The 23592-nt window shown below is 38.3% G+C and overlaps 1 protein-coding gene across 3 annotated transcripts in view; it reads left to right on the top strand.

Moving 5' to 3' along the window:
* Positions 1–23592, top strand: part of atp2b2 (ATPase plasma membrane Ca2+ transporting 2) — a 115795-nt gene that overhangs the window by 10304 nt on the left and 81899 nt on the right. The window lies entirely within an intron of this gene.

The raw sequence follows: 23592 nt of genomic DNA, 5'->3' as shown, positions 1-23592 counted from the left end.
CAACATCATAGATCAGACCCTACCTCACGGAATATACAGCCCAGCTAATTGTTCAGGCGCTGGTATTGATTACTGCAATGCCCTGTTAATGGGGTTACCAGTATCCACAATCAAACCCTTGCAGATGATCCAAAATTTGGCACCACACCTCCTTTTTAATCAGCCAAAAAGGACTCCTGTCACACAACTCTTCAGACCTCTGCACTGGCTTCTTGTAGCTGCCTGCATTAGGTTGAAAGTTCTGTCTCTTGTCTACAGGATGATCAACTCAACAGCTCCTGCTTACCTCGACTCCCTTATTCAGGTTTACAATCCCTCCCATCTGCTGCGCTCGCTCTGTCAACGAATTACATGTGGTGGTCCTAGCACTGCACAGAATACACCAAGCAGAACTCTTCTGCACCTTCCTATGCACTTGCATCGTCTGTAGTTACAAACAAACAACCAAACAAATAAAAAACGTATTTTCTGCTCTTTCTTGCACTTGCACCTCACGAAACAGAAACACTTCTTCAGATAGGACTTTGCTTTAATGTTTTCTCCTTGACTAAGATTTTTGCTTGCATTGTACTTCACTCTAGAATTGGCTGAAGTATGTAGATGAGGCCATGCTTCATTGTGCCCTCATCTGACCTTAGTGAGTGTGTTGAGGGGCTATAAACTCACCTCAATTATTTTTTGATGGAGTTTTGATTTGTGTTTGTATAGAGTAATGCTCTTAGACCTTTCATGACAGCCCGCAGGCAGTCAGCCAACTGACAATTTTTTCACCCAGTATTTCACCTTTACGGTTTAAAACTTCCTCCTGTTATATTGCAAATTTGACTAGCAATTGGGGCACATTTTAAGTAACATGTAAAGTAAACAAATCACAAATGAGCTCTTTTTTATGTTGTACAGTGGGTATAAAAAAGAATCACCCTCTTTTAAAACATTTGTATTTTGCTTCACAGTGGAATATATAATATAATATATATAATAATATAATATAAAACAGCGGACAAAGTAAAACTTTCCAGCTTGATTTACTCAAGCAGGTTACAACATGCAAGTGAGAGAAAAAATCTGTTAAAAAAATTTAGAAAAAACTAAAACTAGTTAAGTATTCTTTTGATTGATGGGCTTTGTGATCATAAGAAAATATTAAAACAAATTTCTACTAAAGCTTCCGTGAAAGGCAATAGCCGCAGTGACTGCTACCAGTAAATATAGTAGATACATTATGATGAGTACCGCTGTAAGCAGTTTACTGTAACATCCATGGCCCAACTTAGAGCAAACAAATTATATTTTTCACTGCGTCTTGATCTCCTGTAGGCAAAATACCGTTACTTCTGCCTTTGTTTCACTTATGTCCACAGTTTTAGAGTTGTGTAAACCCAACTGCATACAGTAACTGCAGATTATATGCTGCATTGTAAATATGTATTTTGCTTATAAATTGTGGACCAATTACGTTTTTTGGGAAATGTAAAGGACCTTTTTTTTTTTTAGATTACATGTAAAAAAAAAACAACAACCGTTAACTAACATTGAATACATGCCTAGTTAAGTCAACTTCAACAGGTTTGCATTTTGTAATTAGAGGTACTGCATCTCCTGCGCAAACTGTCTTTTTATTTTAATTTTTTTATCCATCTTATATGGTAGATGTGATATTGAATTGTTTAGGGTAAATGTGTAAACAGCTGACTATGCTGAGGAACAACATTCCCATGAACTGTGAGAGGTCTGAATAGATTGTAAATATTAACATTACAGTTTATGGCAATGTTGGGATTCATAGCATCTTATGTACCCAGCTGTCATCAACGTTACTTTTTAAATTACAAATGTTTTAGAATTAATAAGTCTTATTTTTTGTATTTTCTTTACTCTGTCCTACTGTTCTTTATCAAACCACACTGGCCAGTGAGTTTTACTTTAAAACGACATCATTATATATATTTCACTAACTTGTGTCTTTGTCTCTATTTAAAGAGTCATACTTATGTTTCCAATCTTACTTTGGGGTGAAGGCAGTACAAGGTGGCGGCCAGAGAAGACATCTAAGTATAGTACTCTTTGTGTGTGTGTGTGTTTGTTTGTGTGTGTGTGTGTGGTTTCGGGGGTACTGTCTATTTACAGCTCAGCCTGTGGGAGATGTCCAAGCCTAACAGAAAGGGCAGGGGGGCATGGGAAGACCTCCTCTCTGCTTCATGTGTCGTCCTTTCTGTCAAGACTTTAAAAACTGTGTGTGTGTGAGCATGCAGTTGTGTCTTCATGGATGCATGCACACTGTTTTGTGTCAAGGCTGCTGTAAATATTCTCCGTGCGTAAGTAAAAGAATATGACACTCTTGCATACTCATGCACACACAATTGTTTAAGGGGAATTGTCTAAAAAGACTTTTAACGAGAATTTCCTTGTGGCTCCCCCCACAGCTGGTGGTTTACTAGGCCAGATCTTTCCTTTTTCACTTTTCACAGCTAGAAAAATGTTTAATTTAACTTTAATTAACTTTTTAATAGATTTGGCACCTAATTTTCTTTATGGAATAAATGCCACAGCTTTCACAGATATCAGAATGGATTTACTCACTTATCATGGAGCTTTCTTAGTTTGATGAGATGTGGCTGAAATCTCTGTAAAAAAACAACAACAAAAAAACAATTGTTTCCACATTGTTAAAATATTTCATTGGGTGACCTATGATGATGAAGATGTCCTTGTCAACATATCATTACCATCCCATTGAGATGGCTTATACCCAAAGCCTTCTGGGTCAACTGTGGCTCAGTAGGTAGGAGTTTGATCATCTGGTCCACATGTCAATATCTACTTGGGCAAGACACTTAATCTTAGGTTGCTCCTGGTGGGAATAACTGATTTGCTTGGCAGCTTCACTGCCAGTGGTGTATGTCTCTTTGGATAACGTTTCTGCTAAATGTAAATGCTTTATGTTGGCTTTATTCCGACACCAAATATCCATCCATCTATCCATCCAACTATTATGTAAGTTTGTCACTTGTCCTGTTATGTAACTTTAATGTATTCCTTAAAATTCAAGTCATAAGGTACCCTGTGAAGTTTTCTTGTAAATAATGTTACCATAAGTTGGTACCCACTATAACACAGTGTATTTATCCTTTACTTCTAACAAATATATTTGATGTTTTTTTGGTCCCCATTAATAGTGTTAAGCTTAGATTTAGGTAATTATTCATATTGATTAGCATCAAAAGACAGAGGTGACAATATTTTTAGCTTAGTTGCACTTCATACTGTTAGATATAATGGTTGCTGACATAAGTGTTACTGTGTGCTTTTACCATTTACAGTAGATCAATTTTTAAAGAGTTTGCAAAAGTCTGAGAGCATAATAACTGAAGCCACAGCTGCCCTGCACCGTGCCTGTGCACAATTGTCTCCCCCCTCTCCTCGCTGGCTTGTGCTGACATTGTGCTAAAGTGCTGTTTGCCCCATTACGCTTACCTCACCATCATGTAACTTTTAATTTAAAAAGAAGCACTTCCCCATAATCGCAGCATCGAAGTTCTGTGCTTGGGCACATTTTGCAATCTGCTAGATCTGTACTGGGCCCGTGTCACTAAACAATTAAACTAGTCACATGAACTGGACTTTCAGGGTCTAACGTACCGAGACACAGTACAGATTGCCTTGTGCGAGTAAGTCCAAAGTATAAGTACTTAGAAACTTGTGGGTGTTTGTTGGAGTTGGTGACTGTCAAGTCATCAAAAAAAATGTTTGGTAGTGACTGAGGGATTTGGCTGTGTGTGCCAGTTTGTGTGCTCCCATTACAAGAGGTCATGCTAGCAGTTCCTATATATACATGACACCAGTTCTCTCCCTCTCCCTGCCTCTCCCTCCCCCTCTCTCTTCCTACACCCTCCTCCCTCACTTTTTCTCCCTACCTCCCTCCCTTCATTTGTTCTAGGGACAGAGCCCTAGTGTGAAGCTTCTTGTACTTTTCTGTGCTGTGCAGCTTTCCAGCCGTTCTGAATGAGTTTACTTATGGCAAATACACTAGCCATGCGATGAGGAAAAGCCCAGCTCGAACTGCTGTCTACTGTTGCTACAAGCTCTCTAGGTTATATTTAGTTGTGGACAGGCCACACTGTTACTACAACTATCATCAGCACCAAAAAGGATATCTGAGGAAACTATACCTAGCACCGCCAGCACATTTCCCTCTTTCTGCTGTTTCACTGTAAGTAAATCCCGTTAAAACAAGAGTGTTTCTGCGATTTTTGCCAGAACACATAGGGATTAGTTGGAAGCAGTAACACTACACTTGACATGTTGTGAAGCACTACAGTTTTTGTAGTCCTGCATTTTGGTGACACTTAAAACTTTCTTTAACTTCAGTCAACTATAGGTCTGTGGCAAGAAACACGTTACAGAATAGTAAGAAATAAATTACACTGTAAGACTAACGCTAATCACTGTAAGTGATTTTGTACAAGTGTACAGCAGAATTAGAATTTATGGAATATTAATGATTGTGTCTATACATCACATCATGTCTGCCCCAAGTAAGCAGATCTGTATATATATATATATATATATATATATGTGTCTGATGGAGCCTTTATTGTAAAATATTAAATTTGACATTTTTAGTGCCCCTATCTTTTTAATCCTCATTCTTGACCTCTTTTTTCTAGCTTTTAACACACTATGTTTGCAGTGTGTTTAAATAGGAACATGCTACATCTAGGTACATATTTTTCTGCAGGGAATACTGTACGTTTCCTTATCAGTTACAGAGGGAAGGCAGGGGGTGGGATCCAGGCAACAGTTATGCTTGCAGTTGACAGAGGAAGAGGCAGCAAGACATGGAAAGTTTTAAAAGTGAGTTTCTTATTCCTGAAAATGGAAATTCAGAGAGTAGGGAGACATGAAAAGAGAATGGGCGAGAGAGAGACAGGATGGTGGGAACATCTGGAGAAACAAGACAAGTGCCAATTCCTGTGACTATATGGAGGGAGTGGAAAGTCTCCTGAGAGAGGCTTACACACATGCATACATGTCTAATTGAAGACCGGATTTGGGTAGTAGTGTGACTACACTAGCTAATGGCAGTGAGTCTCTTACTATTAGACTTTACTTGGATTATGTAAAGTACCAAAATATTTTGTATTTTTACCCTCTTAACAGTCAGAGTGTTACTGTAAGTATGACATGCAATACGAGTAGAAGCCTCATGTTGCCCCCATGTAAGCAGTGATTGGCAATATGGGGCTTCATTTATTGTGTGCCAGCACACGTTCTCCACAGCCTGCTGTGTTCTGCTGTGGGCTTTAAGGAGACATCATGTGGCTATATGTTCTGTTTTAAGCTTTGTAGTCCAATGGATTACTGCAGTTTTATACTGTAATCCAGTAGTGTACTGCAGGGGGCATTCTGAACGCCAACAAGAATTACCTTTCATTAGAGTGTAATTACATTGTTTTTACTAGGATGGCATTTAAAATCAATCAGATTCTCTACCAGTAGCCACGCAGGTTTATTTTTTCTGAAAGTGTCATTGGTTAACAACAACATTGTGCAGCATAAAGACTGAGGAAGCACCAAAAGTACCAGCACAACATCCACCCAAAGGATGTAATAGGATGTAATGGAGAAACAGTGGGCTGAGGTGCCAGGATGGGGAATAAGGGAAAACACTACTATCTTCTTGTGGACTGACAGACCACGAGAACCAGTTACTTGCAGTTGTATGTTAGTGCGTATTTGTATGTGCATGTGTGTAGAATTTCGCTTAGTAAATCTGTGTCATCCCCTTAGAGAGAGAAAAAAGCTGCTTGATGGTGCACTCCCAACTAGATCTTTTCCTTAGTGATTCTCCTACAGGTGGTTATGGTTCAAATTAAAAATCCAACCTGTTTTGTTCTCCTGTCACACTTGGGAGTACGTGTGTACCATTCTATCCATTTGAAATAGGGCAGTAATAAGTCAATAAGTCAGTAACCCCGTCAAGTTGGCACAGATGATGAGCTGAGTGGAGCTGTCCCTCAGTCTTAAAAGTGGCAAGTTTGGGAGTGATAAGGTTCTAATTTGCCAAATACAGGAAAAGCATTATGAAATTCGCAGTGCCCTCCTCCCTGCTTTATTAACATTTTAAACCCAACCTAAAACTGTGACCCTTGAACTGTGATGTGAGCTGAACCATGAATTTTGTAAACTGCAAACTTGTAAATACTGATCTGTAAAAATGTGTAAACTATAACATTTTAAACTTTTAATATTACTATAATAATATAGCATAATGGCATAGTGGTTAGCGCAGCTACCTCACAGCTAGAAGGTCCCTGGCAGACCGTGACCTTTTGGTGTGGAGAGTGCATGTTCTCCCTGGGCTTGCGAGGGTTTCCTCTGGGTTCTCCGGTTTCCTCCCACAGTCAAAAGAAATGTTGTGATCTGTCTGTGTATATCTTGTGTATAGTTCACATATAATCTCCAGACAGTATTAAGAGAAGTCAGCCTCAGACATTTTCCGGAGTGATGTTTCATCTAATACAAAAAAGAATTATTTGACTACAACATTGGCAGTACAGTGATGTTATCAACATGCCCATTCACTCACTTTAAATCTTCCTGACAATTTGGGACAGAGCAGCGTGCTACATGCATGAGGTTGTGCACATAACATGGAAGTTGCACTAGGGGGGTCGAAGAATAAAGTCCGAATAATGTCAGCAGCGTCTCACTCAGTCATTTGAGTTCACACATGCAGTCCCTCCTGACAAAGTCAGGACAATGTCGGAATTCCAGGGCATGTCTGAAAGGGGCTTATAGATCTCTGTGTTGGTCTTCAGAAAGTACCCCACCTCTCACCCTATGACAGCTGGGATAGGCTCCAGCCCCCCTAATGACCCTAAACAGGATAAGCAGTTAAATATAAATGGATGGATAGTATTAGGAATGGCCTTTTTTGCTCCCTTATCAGTGTATACGGAATAATGAAAAAACAGAGCTTGCTGTTTTCTTACACAAAGGGGCGAATGGAAAAATCCTGTTCGGTCAGTGGAAATAGCCCCTGAGAGGAAATAACTTGACCATGCTAATGCTGGGTCCAGAGACTAGTTTACTACAGCCATTAAGTGCCTGGAGAAAGATACAGTCAATGAACCCACGCACTCAGTGCACCATATGACAGTGCAGGACAGAGCATAGTGAGGAGCTACCTGCATGCTCATGCTCACACAAAGTACAACAGACACAGATATCTGTTCTACCAGCTTCCTTTTTTCCTCATGAGCACGAGAGAGGGTCCATTCTAAGCAGAATATCTCTTCACTCCTTAACCAGCAAATTTTCTTTAAATACCTGCCCTAGCAAACAAAACAAATCAATGAAATTAGTTTTTGCCATTCACTGCCCAGCAACAAGAAAGTCACATGCTGTACTAATATTTTGTTAGGCCAACATTAGCTATGATTATAGAATGCATTTGCCATGGCATCATTTTGATGAGCTTATGCAATGTCATAACTTTTATTTTCATCCAGAGTTGCATTCAGTTATTACCAAGCTCTTGTAATGATTGGGAGAGTCCGACCGCTGCGTAAAGTCTTCTCCATCACATCCCAATGGTCCTCATTGGGGTGATGGTGGCCAGGTGGTGACTTTTTTTTGGGCCTGGCAGTGTATTTATTTAAAGGCAGTCGTCCACGGACCACAGGGTCAGTGGTTTGATTCCCGGCCCTGGCTATATGATGAAGTGTGTTCAACTGGGGTGGAAATTGGGGAGGGTTGCGTCAGGAAGGGCATCCGGCGTAAAAACTGTGCGAAATCAACATGTGGAATGATCCGCTGTGGTGACCCTGAACTGACTAGATAAGCCGAAAGGACAAAAAAAAAAAGTGTATTTTCTGTCCCTAGTGCTGTGCGTTTTTATCTGCTTTGTGCCTGTCTCCCCATGCTCGACATTTCCTAAGGCTCATATTCTTAAATGACAATTAGGATTTCTCAATGATCAGACACACTTGAAGAAACAGAGTCTGCTCCACATTCAGCATCCTAATGCTAGTACATGCGCCTGCACACACGCAAAGTGCAAGACAAGCTGAACAGTACTGCCAGTAGCACTTGAAGCAGGAACCAGCTCAGATTTTTAAACTATTTTTTAACTAGCTTTTTAACTATTGATCTACGTAAACAAGCTAATATTAGCCGTTGTAAACATGTGTGTTTTGTGTGTGTGTAGAGCACTGCTGAAACAGATGCAATTGTCACAATACACAATCATAGTAGTGTTTTATTTCAAAATTTTTGTTTTCAAGTCTTTATGCTCATAGCCACAGTTGGCATCAGAGGCCTTTTAAAGAACTGGTGACCTTCAGTCTGAACTGCACTATACAGTAGCTGCTCTTCTGTATATCAATATCTGTGTTGAGCACACCTGTTTAAACGATCCAGATATTTCAACTTGTGTTTATACTTATAATCTGGATATGATAGTATGTCTACCTTAAACAGTAGCTGTCCTCTGTCTCCCCGACATCTACTCTTACATCTGATCTACATAGTAAATAAGTATAGTTACATTTATAGTCTTATCACTTCAGAAAATAACTTTGCCCTACAGTTTCAGGGTGGGGCAAGTATTGTGTATTTCAAGTATTGTGTATTGGCATGAAGACAATAGCTACAGCCTTCTAATGCACTAATGCCACATGTCTCTTACAGTACCACTAGTACGTCATTCTGTGCAGAAGGCCTGCAGATACTGCAGGTCCATATTCCCAAATGCACCCTGCAATTAATTGGGAACTAACATTGTTTGAATTGAATTTTAAGTTGAATGAATTGGGCCGTGCCCCTGAGGAAACTACTTGATACACAGCACTCAGGCTGTGTATATTTAGTTATTTTCTAAATATAAGAATATGGTGGCATACACAAAACCAAACCTGATTCTGCAAAGGACTTCTTTTAGTGATTTTGACCAAAGAACATGGGTTTCATCTTGAGAGAGGTTCTGCTGGTGGACGGTTTTAGCATTAAACTGCCTCGCAACCACAGACAAATGCATTCTGTTTTTGAAGGAAATAAGAAGTTTTTGCAGTGGTCTGACTGAAACGAGGCCAGTGACAAAATTATACTCTCTCTCTCCTAATCTGACCCATTTTCGAATTGTGCTGTGCACCTGTGGTCATACGTTACCAAAACCAACTATGCATTGTGCACTCAGGCTGTGTATCATTTAATAAAGTGTGTGTTTGACCTGTTTCTTTGAAAGAGAGAGACAATAAGAGTAATATCTATTACTACAATTCATCTGCATCTTCCTAAACCTTTCTTTACACTCTGGTGGAAGGGTTTTAACCTCCGTATATACACACAAACACACACACACACTTTCAGGATGTTTAAACAGTTTTTCTCTCACACTCTTTCTAAATAAAAATTTACATATAAATAATAAATGTTAATGCTTACCACAATTGTCTAGTTTCTGTGGTACTGTGTACAGGACCACAGCACCCTCAAATCATTTACGAAAAGTCTCTCTAGAGCCACTAATATTATTTCTTACTTATACCCCTTTGTTACTATTCCTTCATCTGTCCACAGTTATTGATTTCTTCACATATGTGATCTTTAAATAATCAGACCATCCTCACATCCATTTCTCACTATACCCGTCCTCTCATGCTTTATATCTTGTCATTGTTTTTCATTGTGATTGCAATCTATAACCTGTGCCCATTTTCCTGCCTTCATCTCTGTTTTGCCCCCCTTTGCTCTGTCATCTTATTTAGGCCTTGTTGTCATTCATCCTTGCAGCTCTCCTTTTATCTTATTTCTTTGTGTTTCCCCCTCACTGTCTTGCACATTATCACCCTCTCTGCTCTTCCCTGTTTTTCTTTTGTCTTTTCTCTCTCATCACCTGAAATAAGCTTTAAGTGTGTATCATATAGAGTTAAAGATCAAACATAGAACATGCACACAAAAATGTAACTGATAAAAGCACAACCCGACCTAATGGAGTGGCCGATATATACAGTATCCCTGTTTTAATATAGTTAGGGGTCAAAAAACACCAATTAGCCTATTAAAGAAAAATCTTCAAACTTTTCAGAATTATGAAAGTTTGATTTTTTACCCACATTCAAATATAAAATATGAAGCTAAATCCCATTTCTATTTGTACATAGCTGGTGCCAGCAGATATTTAGCCTTTCTTAGCCCTTATTGTGTAGCATGTTAGTCACATCTAGGATGACTCTGACTCAGTTCTCCAAAATGAAAGCTAGACTGAGAAATTAAATTATTATTTGACTCCTGAGTAGGTTCCTTTGAACTTTTTGCTGTATAAGTATTTGCAGTGCAATTTGGTTTTCATATTTTAATATTACATTGCAAATACTCAATGGTGTGGAAGGTTAAAGTAAGTAGCATAATGGTTGCTACTAATGTACATGTACACAGTACAGAGCAGACAAGAACCCTGGTGAACTACATTTTTAAGGTTAAATGAGATAGAAATAGTGACTTCATAGAATAGTTTGTTCACCAGAAAACATTATTTCTTTTTTCAGTGTCAAAGATGTACAAAAATCCTAATCAAAGTGTGCAATTACATAGAACAATAGCTTTGGTGCTGCTGTGCTGCTTTGAATTTTTTTTTTACAACTTAATAATTAATATTGCTATTGGCCTCAAATATCATGACTCATTTGGATTCTCCTTTAAGTGTTATGTACATCTCGGAATCAAATTCTGACCTAGAGTTCATACACAGTAGAAGTTAATGTGCTCTCTTGCAAATTAGTAAAACCTGTAATCACTTATTTTGACCTTTGCTCTATCACGGTGTCCTTAGATTAGATCAAAAGGGCCATAATCTCACTACATTTGTGCTTGGTGGGAATTAATGATGAAAGAAAGTGGAAACACCAAGGTGTTTGCTGCTTCATTGTTGGATAAATACATCTCAATTTCTTGTAGTATTTATTTACCTGGAAACTCTCTCCCTCTTTTCCTGTTGCAGAATTGTTAATTTGTTATTTGGTATTCATCTTCAGATTATATTGGTGGTTTTGTACGTATTATGCCTTTTTAATAAATTTTGTGACAGTTGATGAATGTGATCTACAGAAATGTATTAAGCTATTTCTTTCTGGACCTAGGCTAAAAACTGGTCATAGAACTCTCCTATTCTTAACATGAAATGCATTAAAAATCTTCCTCAAGCAAGATACAAGCCATATATTTATTTCGCTCTCTGTTAAAACAGGTTTTCTCTATATTTTAAATGCTAACAGCCAAAGGCATGTTCAGATGTTAGTCATTGCTGCTTTATGTAAACCTCCCATAATGCAAACACTCTACTTCTTATTTCACAGTCACACAAAAAGTTGTGAAGGAAGATACTGACTTACCTCCCTCACCCTGCAGGCTAGATCTGCTGCATGTCATCTGCACTGTACTTATGGTGTAAAGCATAAATATAGACTTGATTTTAAAGCCTGGTGTGCATTCTTTCAAGTACTGCCATTATGAGGAAGCTGTTTATTGAGGTATGAAATTATGTTCTGGTTTTATGAGATGGAAGATGTATCACGCAATGGGACACTCATGCCACTGAAATTATTCATATTTTTCATAGTGTTTAATCTTCATTATGGTAGATTAGAGAAAAACTAAATCATCTTATGTATGCAGGTGCTGATTAAATGCTATTCGGAACGTACACAGGTTGCTTTTTTCCTGTGAAGGTCTGTTGTTTGTATTGATATTGTGATTAAAAACGAAACATACACCATTTATTATCTAACCACTTGTCCAGTACAGATTTCATGGGGGGCTGGAGCATATCCCAGCTCACTCTGGGCAACAGGTGGGGTACGCCCTGGACAGGTCCCCAGTCTATCTCAGGCCCAGCACAGAGAGACATACACAGACAGACAACCATTCACACTAATAGTCATACCTACAGGAAAATTAGAGTCACCAATCTTTGGACTGAGGGAGTACACTGGAGTACCCATTGGAAACCCACGTAAGAACGGGGAGAACATGCAAACTCCACAGTAAAAGGCTGCAGCTGGCAGGGAGATTTGACTGGGGACCTAGTTGCTGTGAGACTGCAGCACAAAACCACTCCACCACCGTGCTGCCTGCATATACAGCAATACTGACTCGATACCCTAAGAATGTGCTCATTTTATCTGTATTGCGTGGTGGCTGTACATAATGTTTGAGTATTTCAGCAGTACTTTTTTTTAATCGCAGAGTACAACCCTAAACATACAAATAGCCGAGCTGCATGACCTTTGAATAGTGAAATGAATTAACCTTTTAGTGGATCAGTCCCCTGGAGATCGCTCAGATTTCTCAATGAGAGGCTGGGATTTTTATATATGCAAATCGTTCATTTTTTCTGTCACAGCGTGTTGTTCAGCTGGCACCTGGTTGTTGTATTGTAACAGTATTGTATCATCTTCCTCTGATCAGCCTCTTCCTACCTCCATCTTTTAAAAATGAAATGAAATGGCTTGTTTTGAGAGTTTTCATTAGTCTTTAGAGAGCAACTACATATAAGATGATTTTCTGCCTTGCAGGTTCAGCAACAGCTTAACTGTAAAATCAAAGATGCCCTTGTGTAGAAATGTCTTTGTCGACCTTTCTTTTAAAAGATGTGCCATTTTAGTATAATTGGACAGTGAGCAGTAGTAATGGAAGAGAGAACAGTTTGCTCAATTCATTCAGGTTGACAGTGTTTCAAGTACATGACATCTGGCTTGGAGTCACTCATTATAAAATAAACATGTGAATGTGACCACGAAGGAACATTTGCAATCTGTTTAAGTATAGCCATGAGATAATGTGAGAGTCTGTAATGCTATAAAAATTAAAATTTCTTTAGAAATATAACCCGGGCATTGAAATATAGCCCCAATAGGATCATTATAAATTCATCCCAGACATCAGCATCAATTTATTCAAGCGTAATCTTGCTGATTCATCAGCCTTCCCCAAGTTCAGATCTTAACACCTTCTTCTTCCCTTTTAATTTCCTTCCTTTTCCCCCACTCCTTGTCTCATGCTTATATCCCCAACACCTATCTTCCTCTTTTCTCCCCCTCCCTTGTCCTCTGTTCTTTATCACTCACTTCCCTAATTTTCTTGTGTCGTCTTATGTATTCTACCACCACCCCTTTTTCTTCCTCTCTTTCTCCTTTTCCCCAAGTTTGCTGCAGTGTTTCACTAGCAGGCACATTAACATCTCATCTCCATTATGCAGCAATGTCCTGCCTTCTCCCTTTGTCTTTTATCATCTTTCGTTTTCTCTTCTACTTGTTGACTTTACCGGCTTCTTTCCTACCTTTTAATTTTCATATTTCCCATTTTGCTTTGTTTATCTGTATTTTAACATGCTGTTCAACTTTTTATGCACCTTTCATAGTATTCCTCTGTCATTCTTTTTCCTATACGTGTGATCATCATCATTAAACAGACCGCCTCCTCCCCTCTCCTCTCCTGTGATAAGCTGTGCTGCACTTGGGAGTGTGTGCCCTTGGTGTGACCGTGAAAGAGATGGACTAAAGCTCTGCAGTGGCAAGCAGTGAGTGAGTTGTTTAGCTGCATTTGTGTGTATTCTTAGATAATAAGGGAAAGTAATAGAATCACAACCTTTTTGTGGTTGCGTATGTGTCTTGAGCAGCGCCAGTTGGCATTATTTACATAATGCAACTCAACCAGGCAGCTCTGGTTAAATGGCTGTTTCTCCTCTGAAAAATTTTTTTTTCCATATTTTCTCATCACTCTTCATCACACACTCTCTGCTCACCTAATATGACATTCTTCTTCTCAAACTGGAAGGGGTTAAAATCTAATTTAGTTTCATTGTTTTACATAACACTTTTCTATGTTGCTCAAAAACACAGCTTTCAGGATTCTTAGTCTACTGGAAAGGACTTTAGACCCATTTAGTCTAATAAAGTAACAGTAGTATGAAATCTAGAAGACAAAGAATGTTATGAGGATTTCTTTTAAAATGGCATCTGGCACTAAAAAGCCAACTTTTATTAAGGCAGTATGTCAGGGACAGTGCTCTTGAGTTGCAGTCTTTAGCCAGGAGTACGTATTCAAGTATCATTCCGAGGTCTTCCAATTGAATAGAAATGCCAAATGACAGAGTTATATATTTTATTACTTTAAAGGATCAGTGCTCTTGTCTGATTACTTCGTTGAAGGTGTCTTTCAAGATGAATCTCACTTCCTTTCACTGTCACTTCCTTCTGTCTCTCTGCTCTCTTTCTTTTTAAATTCATTCAGACAATAACTTAAGGTGCTTCATAGAGAGGTCAGCAAAAATTAGGAAAGCAATATCTATGTATCATAAGTCATAACCATAAATCAATAACGTAGTTATTGTTACAGGGCTATTTGTGAATGTGTTAAACAAAATTGGTAAAGCAATTGCTGATTTTAACAGTTATCTATTTATTTTATGAAGAACTCTTCTATCAGTGATTGAAGAATAAGTAAAACCCGGGAGTTATTACAAGTTATTTGTTGGTAGAGTTAGTAATCTGCATTTTTTTGTAATTGAATTTTGCAAAATTACTGCATGCTGATACTCACTGGCGTGTTCTCATCCATTTATTTCATCTAGCAACCACCACTTTTCCCATTTTAAATATTGGTTAAAGGCTAATTACATCATCACAATCAGCTTGAAGTATCTCCCTGCATATTTTAACTTGTAATTAATTTAACATTTAAATGTAATGGCTGAATGACAAACAAACAACTGTTGAAGGTGTAGCTTTGTGGCTATACTGTCTGTAGTCCATTTTAATCGCTGTGTGATATGTGTGTGTTAGTGGAGAAGTGTCAGTCACTACATAGGCTTTGTTTTTCTGTTTCTTGTGGTTAATATTATTATTCACTATCTCTTAACATCTTCTTAGCTCAGGATACAGATGGTATCAGAAAATCTTATTCATAATTTTGATCATGTTAAGCACCTTCGGTCCTAAATGATCTAAACCAAAATGATTGATCAAAATGATGAACAAGCAGCAAAACAACAAAAATTTGAATGTGAATTTAGCATATTTCCCAGACCTCTATGTTTTAGTCTTTGAATTTGACTAAAGCAAACCTAGCAGACATAAAATAGGTCAAGTTTACTAGGAAAAGTATGTTGTGCTATCCACAAGTGTGATTATGTGGACAGCACAGTTATTATTTAAATGTGTCATTCTAAAATATGTAAATGAGGATAAATTCTCCAGTATCTTGCCTCCAGGTTTTTGATTGTGCCAGTTTGTATTTCTAAATTTTTATTTGTCTAAATGTTAGAGCACTTATGGTAGCTGCAGAGAGTGAAAACAGCTGTAATGCAAAACACTTTTGTCAGAAATAATACAGATAAAGATGTTTTGTGGGTGCTACCTTAATAGCCCACTCTTCTTTAACAAGCATTGAATGTAAGCTAACTGTTAGTGTGTGTGTGTGTGTGTGTGTGTGTGTGTGTAGGTGTGTGTGTGTGTGTAGAGTTGTACTCTGCGTAGCTTATGTGAGCTAGCATTATTCTCAGTGCCAGGCAGATCAGTTGCATAGCAACGAGAACTTTTTGAGGGCAGGAAATCTTTCACCAGTGGAATGTGTCAAGTACAAGAACAGTAAAAATGGAAAGAGAGAGAGGCATACTGTACATACCCTAAAATTCACAGGTTAGAATGGAGATAAACTGTAGCCAGATTAACTGTTTTCATAGGGCCTGGATAAATAATCATACAACTTATAATAATCTCAGAAGATCTTGTTTAAAGTGACTTTGAAAATGTGAACGAATATCTCAGAAAACAATCATGTGTTAAATATTTAACTGTTAAAATACATTTGTTAAATCCTCAAGTAGAACATTGCAGAAACCTTTGTACAAATGTCAGAGTTGCTGCCCAAATATACATTCTCAGTATATATAAATGTTATCTTATTCAAACACTCTTGTGGAGGTGCAAATGTAGTTGAAATAAAAAACACATTTTAAGTGAAATGCACACAGGCAGACTTGGATAGACCATGGAAAGGTCTGCTCAAGTTTACCATATCACAAGTAATGGTAAACAAAAACCTTTACAAAAAGGCAACAATGCATAACTTAGTGGGGTAGACAACAGAAGAGCCGGTTTCTTGACTTGTTCGACAAGCCAATTCAGCAACTTGCAAACCCTAATAAATTAATCCTTCTTAAAGGAGCCTGAAGGCAACCATTTTTCATATCACTTCGGATGTTGTAAATCGCACACAAACTCTACTGGAAATTATGTAAATATTGCAGTCAAGAAAATAATGTTCTAACACAGGATCAAACACTTACAGGCTGCATTAAAGCGATGTTTTAGGCTACAGAAGTGGCTGAAGTGAGAAGTGGTATTAGTGACCCTGTGAAGTGCTTACCCAGCAGGGTGTGTGTGTGTGTGTGTGTGTGTGTGTGTATGCTGTAAATGGTGCCAGAGGTCAGGGAAGAATCCAGTTAAACAAGTTTCCTCTTGGAGATCACTTTCCTCCTCCTTCCCACCGTATTTCCACCACGCATCCTGACTGCTTTACTGTTTTTTAGTCAGTACATCCAGCCATTGCCATTGACCAGCTAGTGACGGTGTACTGTAAATGACATTAAAGGGCCTCTTTTTCACTGCCTTGCATTTGATTTGCATCAGAGCACTTGGGGCATTCAGCAGAGTGCGAAAACAAAATCCTATTTGCATACCTACAGTTCGTTGATTACATGAACTTGTCACTGGAGGCTAATTTCCATCACCGTGTTTAGGGATCCTCAAACTACCAACAGTCACAGAATGTGATAACAGCTAATTAAATGATCATCAAATTTAAAATTTACATGTTTCCAAAGTGACTTAAAGTGAGGTACAAAGCAAGCAAAAAAAATCAAAGTCTATCTAAGTTTGGAAATTTTGGATAAAGTTTGGATACAAAGTCCAAGCTTTGAACGTGATGCAGGTGATCACTGGAAGCCACTCCAGAGCTATAAGGGGTGGTGTGTTGCATTCTTTTGGCTGTTCAAACATAAGATTGAAAAAACAAACAAACAAACAAATGGTATTCACTTTTAAACATCGCATGTAGATAAATGAATCAAAAATCTAAAAAGTCTTTCTATCATTTTGCTCCCTTCATGCTGTCACCTCTGGCTCAACTGCCAGCCACGTGTGTTTCACTTTGTGGACATTAACGCATTTTAATTCAAAACCCATAAATTATTAGAATTGGATAAGTGGTCTTAAGGGGGTGGCTGTAGCTCAGTTGGTAAAGGCAGTCGTCCACAGACCCCAGGTGGTTCAATCCCAGTGCAGTGCCAGTCCAAGCCCGGTAGAAATTGGGGAGGGTTGCGTCAGGAAGGGCATCCAGTGTAAAAACGGTGCCAAATCAACATGGGGACAATGATCCGCTGTGGTGACCCTGAACTCATGGGAAAGGACAAAGAAAAAAAAAGACGTTGTTTGAGATATGACTTCAGATGTGGTAGAGGGACAATCTGCATTACCAGGAGATGTAGTCAGTAAAGCTAATTTGCACATCAATGATGACTTTGTAGTGACAGTCAGCAAAGCTTGTTGTTTCTGATACTGTGTTGTGTAGAAGATTTGAATGGGATAACCAGAAGTTCTGTCTTAGAGAGACTGAGTTGAGAACATCTTTTACTCATCCAAGCAGAGATGTCAGAGAGACTGGGAAATGCATGATGAGACAGTGGAGTCATCTGATGGAACATACTGGAAGAGCTGTGTGTCATCGGCTTAGCAATGAAAGGCGAAGCTGAGTGAGCAGATGATAGAAAAGACGTGGCATAGATGGAGGAGAGGGCAGAGAACCGAGTCTCCTGGCACACCTCTGGTCCAGACATAATGTTTGTTTTTAGAATGTTACCTTAAAATATACAGAACACTGTCCCTGGATCAACAGTTATATTGTAACAGTACAGTAATATCGGGAAATGAGACGTGCAAGTCACGATTCTGCAGCTTTGTTTGTAAATAATCTGTGTCTTATCACCAGCAGACTAACTTTATCCAGTAAAGCCACAAGCTAACAAACACTGCAAAACACGCAGGTCAGCAACACACTGCAAATCTTCAGCCAATTCTGGTGGAGCAAATAACCAAAATACAGATTGTTTCCAAATACAGAATGTGTCCATTCAATGTTTGTTCATCTCCTTTCCCCTTTACTCCAGAACAGACATTCTTTCTGTTGTAATGTTAGTCAGTTAATTACACTTTGATTTGAAAAATAATATAAATAATATAAATAATAAACTACCCCCTTTTTTAAAGTTTCATTTCATTGCATACTAGCATTAAGTTAATACAATTAGCCTTATGACTTAATAATCATTCACACTTTTTTCCCTTTTCTACCACTCGAAGTGTGGCACTGGAGTAGCACACTAGAGCAAAGATGGGGACACGCTTGAAGACTAGCAAAGGGCATCAAAGACTGTACAGTTTACACATAGAAGACTGTTTTGATATTTGAGCGAGTTCCTGTCAGTCTGGGAGCAGCACACACTTACGACTAGGTAAATGCACTAAACAACTGGTTGTGTGGCAACTAGTGAATCGACTTTTTAACTTGACAATTTCTGCGCAGAAGAACAAAAACAAAAAAACAGCAAAATCATGAATGTAAAGACGTACAGTTACACTTAACAGTTATCTGTGACTAGCCAGTACAAACCAGCTCCGGCCAGTCATCACACTTGAACTAAATTCATAACTGACTGTACAGTTGGTAAGTATGTGCCAACCTTTATGTTATGCCCTTCTATCTCCACCTTCTTTTAACTCAAAGTCAAACATTTGACAGCTCTATTCATCTCTTCTCCTATTCCTTATCTAGCGCTCTGTCTTCTGATGGAAAGAGATTTAAATTGATTGGGGTACTGTAACTACTTGGCTCTGATTAATTGGCTATAAAAAAACAGGATTATTGGAAAGTTCCACTCATGTAAAGGCGACTAATTTTAGATGGAGTTGTATGTGTGAAAGTGCATCAGAGTTTATTTGTGGATCAGAAGCACAATGACTTGTCTTAATAAAATTGTATTTGCTCCAAATTGTCGAACTCTGTCTGTACTGAACATTTTCTGTCTTTGTCTGTGCCTCTATATGAAAAAAAGAGCAAATGTAGTTTTCTCTTAAATAACCTAAACTGACAAAAGGTTGGTATTTATTACATATTTAATAAAAATATTATTATCATTCCTAATTCAACTAAATATTTACATAATAAAACAAAGGAAAATGATTTTAACATAAATGAACATATATTAATTAATTAATTAATAATAAATCTCCTTGGCTAGCTAAACAATTTTGCAAATATTGACCTGTAATCATAGTGTGTTCAAAGTCCACTCCTCACCTCTCCTCTTCTCAAAACTGGTCATTGTTGACCTGAGTAGAAAAGAAGTGTCCATAATCTAGGGGACCTTTGAGTGGATTTCTTAAAGCGACAGGATTGCTGTTTAGTTTTCAACAAAAGCAGCCACGGGGTATAGAGCCCCCAGGCCATAATGACCTTTACTAAGAATGTAGGTCCATCCTGACTGTATTAACAAAGAGATGACACTATGTTATTACTGCTTTTATTCCGGGGGAAAAGCCATTGCAACAAAACATATTTACTGTAATACTTTTTGACCATTTTTGGGAACTTGGAAAACAATTGTTTTCAGAATTAACAATTGTACATTCATATCCATGTTTATATCTTTTTATAAACTGTTGAAAATTTACAGACATGCAAAACTGATTAATCCTATTCCACAGCTTGAGCCTCACACCTCACCTCAACCAGACATTAATTTCCACTGAAAATGCAGGAATAGGAACTGAATATATGGCTATTTAGGTGGCACTGTATGTGTCGAGACAGATAAATGGAAAAGAAATAAGGAAGCTAGACTAGATAAATTAGTTTGGACACCTAGTTTTTCTTATCTGTACCTCACTGAATATTCTACCAGCTGAACAGATTTCAGAAGACAGTTTTGTCAGACCATCAGTACAACTATGTTTCTCTCTGTGTGTGTGTGTTTTTATTTTCATTATTCTGTTATATTGTGCATTATATCTCCACCTACACATACAGTTACTCTTGACCAGGCTCAAACCTCTGTGTTTGAACTTGGTGTTACTGTAGGTGTTCTGAATAGGCACTGAGGTCATTCATTAATATTTTAGCACCACTGCATGTGCTGAGCCACCAAACTCTGGACTGCCATTCAGCCTGTGAACAATTTGTTCCGTTTTTTTGATGGTTGGTTTTGACTGACCATTTTTGTAAGTCAAAAAAATTGATTGTGTTGCATGTCTGTGAGAAAAAGTAACTACAAAGTGAAAGAAAAGGCAATGAGCAATATGAGAAAACTCCCATAGGAACAGAGACATAGACATCATTCTGACAAAACCTCATATATATCACACCAAGCGTATACCCCCATTTGGAAAAGTTATAGTGAGCATTTGGTTCTGTTTTATGTACTGCCTGCATCTATCATTGTGTAATGCCCCCTTCTCCTTTGCCTACCCTTGCCTCTGGGTTTGATATGCAGGAAGTTTAGCTGAAATGAATTTGACTGAGTTCACCCTTACTGATACCCTTCCTGTCTGCTGGCACTGTTTGTCAGTGTGTGTACGTGTATGTAGGTGTCTAAGTTTTTGTGCAACTGTGTGTGTTTCCATTAGTCTTACGGCTTATGGCTGTCCTTGGGCAATTAGACAAAACTCTCCATCACTTTTGTAACTAGGATCGAGAGGAGAGGAAAGGAACATAGCAGTGTAGAGAGCGGTATAAGAGAAAAATGGGATGGGAGGATGAGGCTCTATTGCCTGCCATGTTCATTGTGATTGCATGAGTCACAGTACAATTGCCCATGTAAAATGTATTGTTTTAAAACAATAGGAAGAGATTCTTGGTTGGGATGGTGGTGTCAGTAGTTAGCGAAAAGTTGAGCATATTGTATTATTCTGGAGTGAAGCTGAAATGATTAGTCAGTTAATAGTTTAGTCAACAGAGATTCAGTTGGCAAATGTAGAAAGAGTTGTTTAATTGTGTACATTTTTCAAGCCAAAATGGCACATTTACTGTCTCCAACTCTTCAAATATGAGTAAACTAAATGTCTTTGGACTGTTGAGCAAAAAATGTAACAAAATATATTTGTAGCTAATTTTTTCAATATATAGCTGAACAAAAGAACAGCATGGCAGAGCTTAGTATGATGCACAAATCAGACTAATGTCATCATGCAGGTTGATGAATGACAGCTAAATCTCTGATTGGATTAGTGATTTACATAGTGGAGATGCAATAAATCACATACAGAGTATGTGGATTGCATCCTGATCTGATCTGGTGAAGATAATAAGGATCAGCTTTATATTTTGAGGATATTGTGGAGCTAACATTGGCGGCCTTCCCATCATATCATACGCTACATACTGTATGATTTTGCAATATAGTTTGCCTGAATTGCATTTGTGTATTAAAATGCATTTAGAAACAACCTACAACATTTACAGTGAATTGTCATTAAAAAACAAACAAACTTGTGGGCCTATCTTGCACATTGAAGAAAAATGTCAGTGTTTCTCTGGGCTCATGTACAGTATGGGATTTGTCTTTATTTGTGAAAAATATGACTATTAACACAAATGAAATTATCTCATGCTGTTGTCAGAGCTTGTATGTTAAACAGAGGCCAGAGACTTTTAACACTCAGATGTAGAACTGACACTTGAAGTTTTACTGTAATCATTGCTACAAGAAAGTGTGGTGAGGGAGGGGTGTATGGTGAGCTTTCATAGAGTAAGGTTACAGACCTCTGGGAGTCATCTCATTAACTTTAGGTTTGTGCACAGATAAAGTGAAGGGTCTTATTTTACTACAGCACTCAGGAGATGGTCTAAGGCCTCCACAACTAATAAGGTTAATTGTTGTTGGCTATTGGCCATTGACCAGGATATGCAATGTGTGATTGACCCAAGGTAAACATGGCACTATTGTTTCACAGATCCCTTCTAGAAGAAAATTGGGGTTTTATAGAGAGAAGGACAAAGGCAATGAGGAGAATTAGACTAAGGTATCTAATAGGCTTCTTGAATGACTGTTACTTAATTAAGATGGATGGTATAATTTTCTCTTAAGCTTATATATATATATATTTTAGTTCAGAATTATGCAGCATCAATTTAAAATTCATCTACTTGCAAAATGTGAGCGAAGAGAAGCTGACTGTCATGTTAATGAGACAAGTACAAACATTTCATGAATCGTGTGGGAGCAGAACGGTGGGAGCTCAGGTGGTCTATGCTTCGCAGAACTGCCACCTTCAGCTCTCACCGCCTGTGTGTGATGCTATTGTCCTCTCATGCTCCTTCTCCCAGGCTTTGGTGCACTGCAGCTCTGAATTCTCTCAGACGTAGTGCATTGATATTCAGGGCCTGTTTCTGATCCCCATTGCTTCTCTCATTCTCTCTCTCTCTCTCTCTCTCTCTCTCTCTGAATATCTTTTTTTTCCTTGCCATGTCCAAAATAAATGGCCCTAATGTTTCTTTTCAACTTTTTACTAAACCTGTACCTACTCTAATATACTTTGTTTGAATATAGCAATGACTGAGCACAATAATGTAGGTTTATTTCTGACATACTGCAACTTTATATTCTACTGTATCTATTCAGATTTGGTTCGATCATGTTGTATTCTGTTCTAGTCCACCTGCCTTCACCTGCATCACTGCAGCTTTTGTGGCAGCCACTCCCTCCTGGTCATGTTGAATAAATAATCTACTTTTTGTCCAGCTTCTCCAAACTGACACCATTTCAAATGTATCCAAACTGACTACATCAGAAAAGTCCATATTTCCCTTAAAGAGACCAATCCACTAACACAGTACAGCATTCACAGAAAAGTAGCATTGGCATCAGGTACAGCATTACAAATACTAGGTTAACCACTTTTTTACAGTAAGCCATCTGCGGGAAACATCAAGGACATCAATGCCGGCACGTTTGCTTTCATTGTGGTCTGTGAAGCAAGCAATGCAAGACTTGACATAAACCGTGACGGAATCCAGTCTTCCATTTAAACAGCCACACAGTAGCTCCTTATTCTCTTTGTTGCAAATGTGCTGAACTCTTCATTTAATGCCCTGATCTTGTCAGATAACCTTGAATGCAGTCCTTCTCAAGCAGCACAGCAGAAGTGCTCCTCTACAACATGCAATACAAATGGAGAATGCTACAGTACTGTCAGACAGGTTGTACATGCTGTGTATTGTATCAGCTGTCCCAGCTCAGCTTGGATGTGCCAAGCTCAGCTCTGTTTAAAGTGTATTCATTCTAATGGGAATAAGCTGAAGTTGGTCACTGCTGCTAGCGATGCTGGTTTTGTTCAACATGTGATATTTACGTAATACACTTGTGACACAACAGGGGCGAGATATGTTATAGAGTAAGAGAACAACAGAAAAAAAACCAGACACTGACTAAAAAGAGAGAAAACAAAACAAACATACTGTAAATAAATGGGGGAGAAA

Source organism: Channa argus, chromosome 5 (genome assembly GCF_033026475.1).
Source record: "Channa argus isolate prfri chromosome 5, Channa argus male v1.0, whole genome shotgun sequence".
Taxonomy (NCBI): Eukaryota; Metazoa; Chordata; class Actinopteri; order Anabantiformes; family Channidae; genus Channa; species Channa argus.
This window is presented reverse-complemented; position numbering and strand designations above follow the sequence as displayed.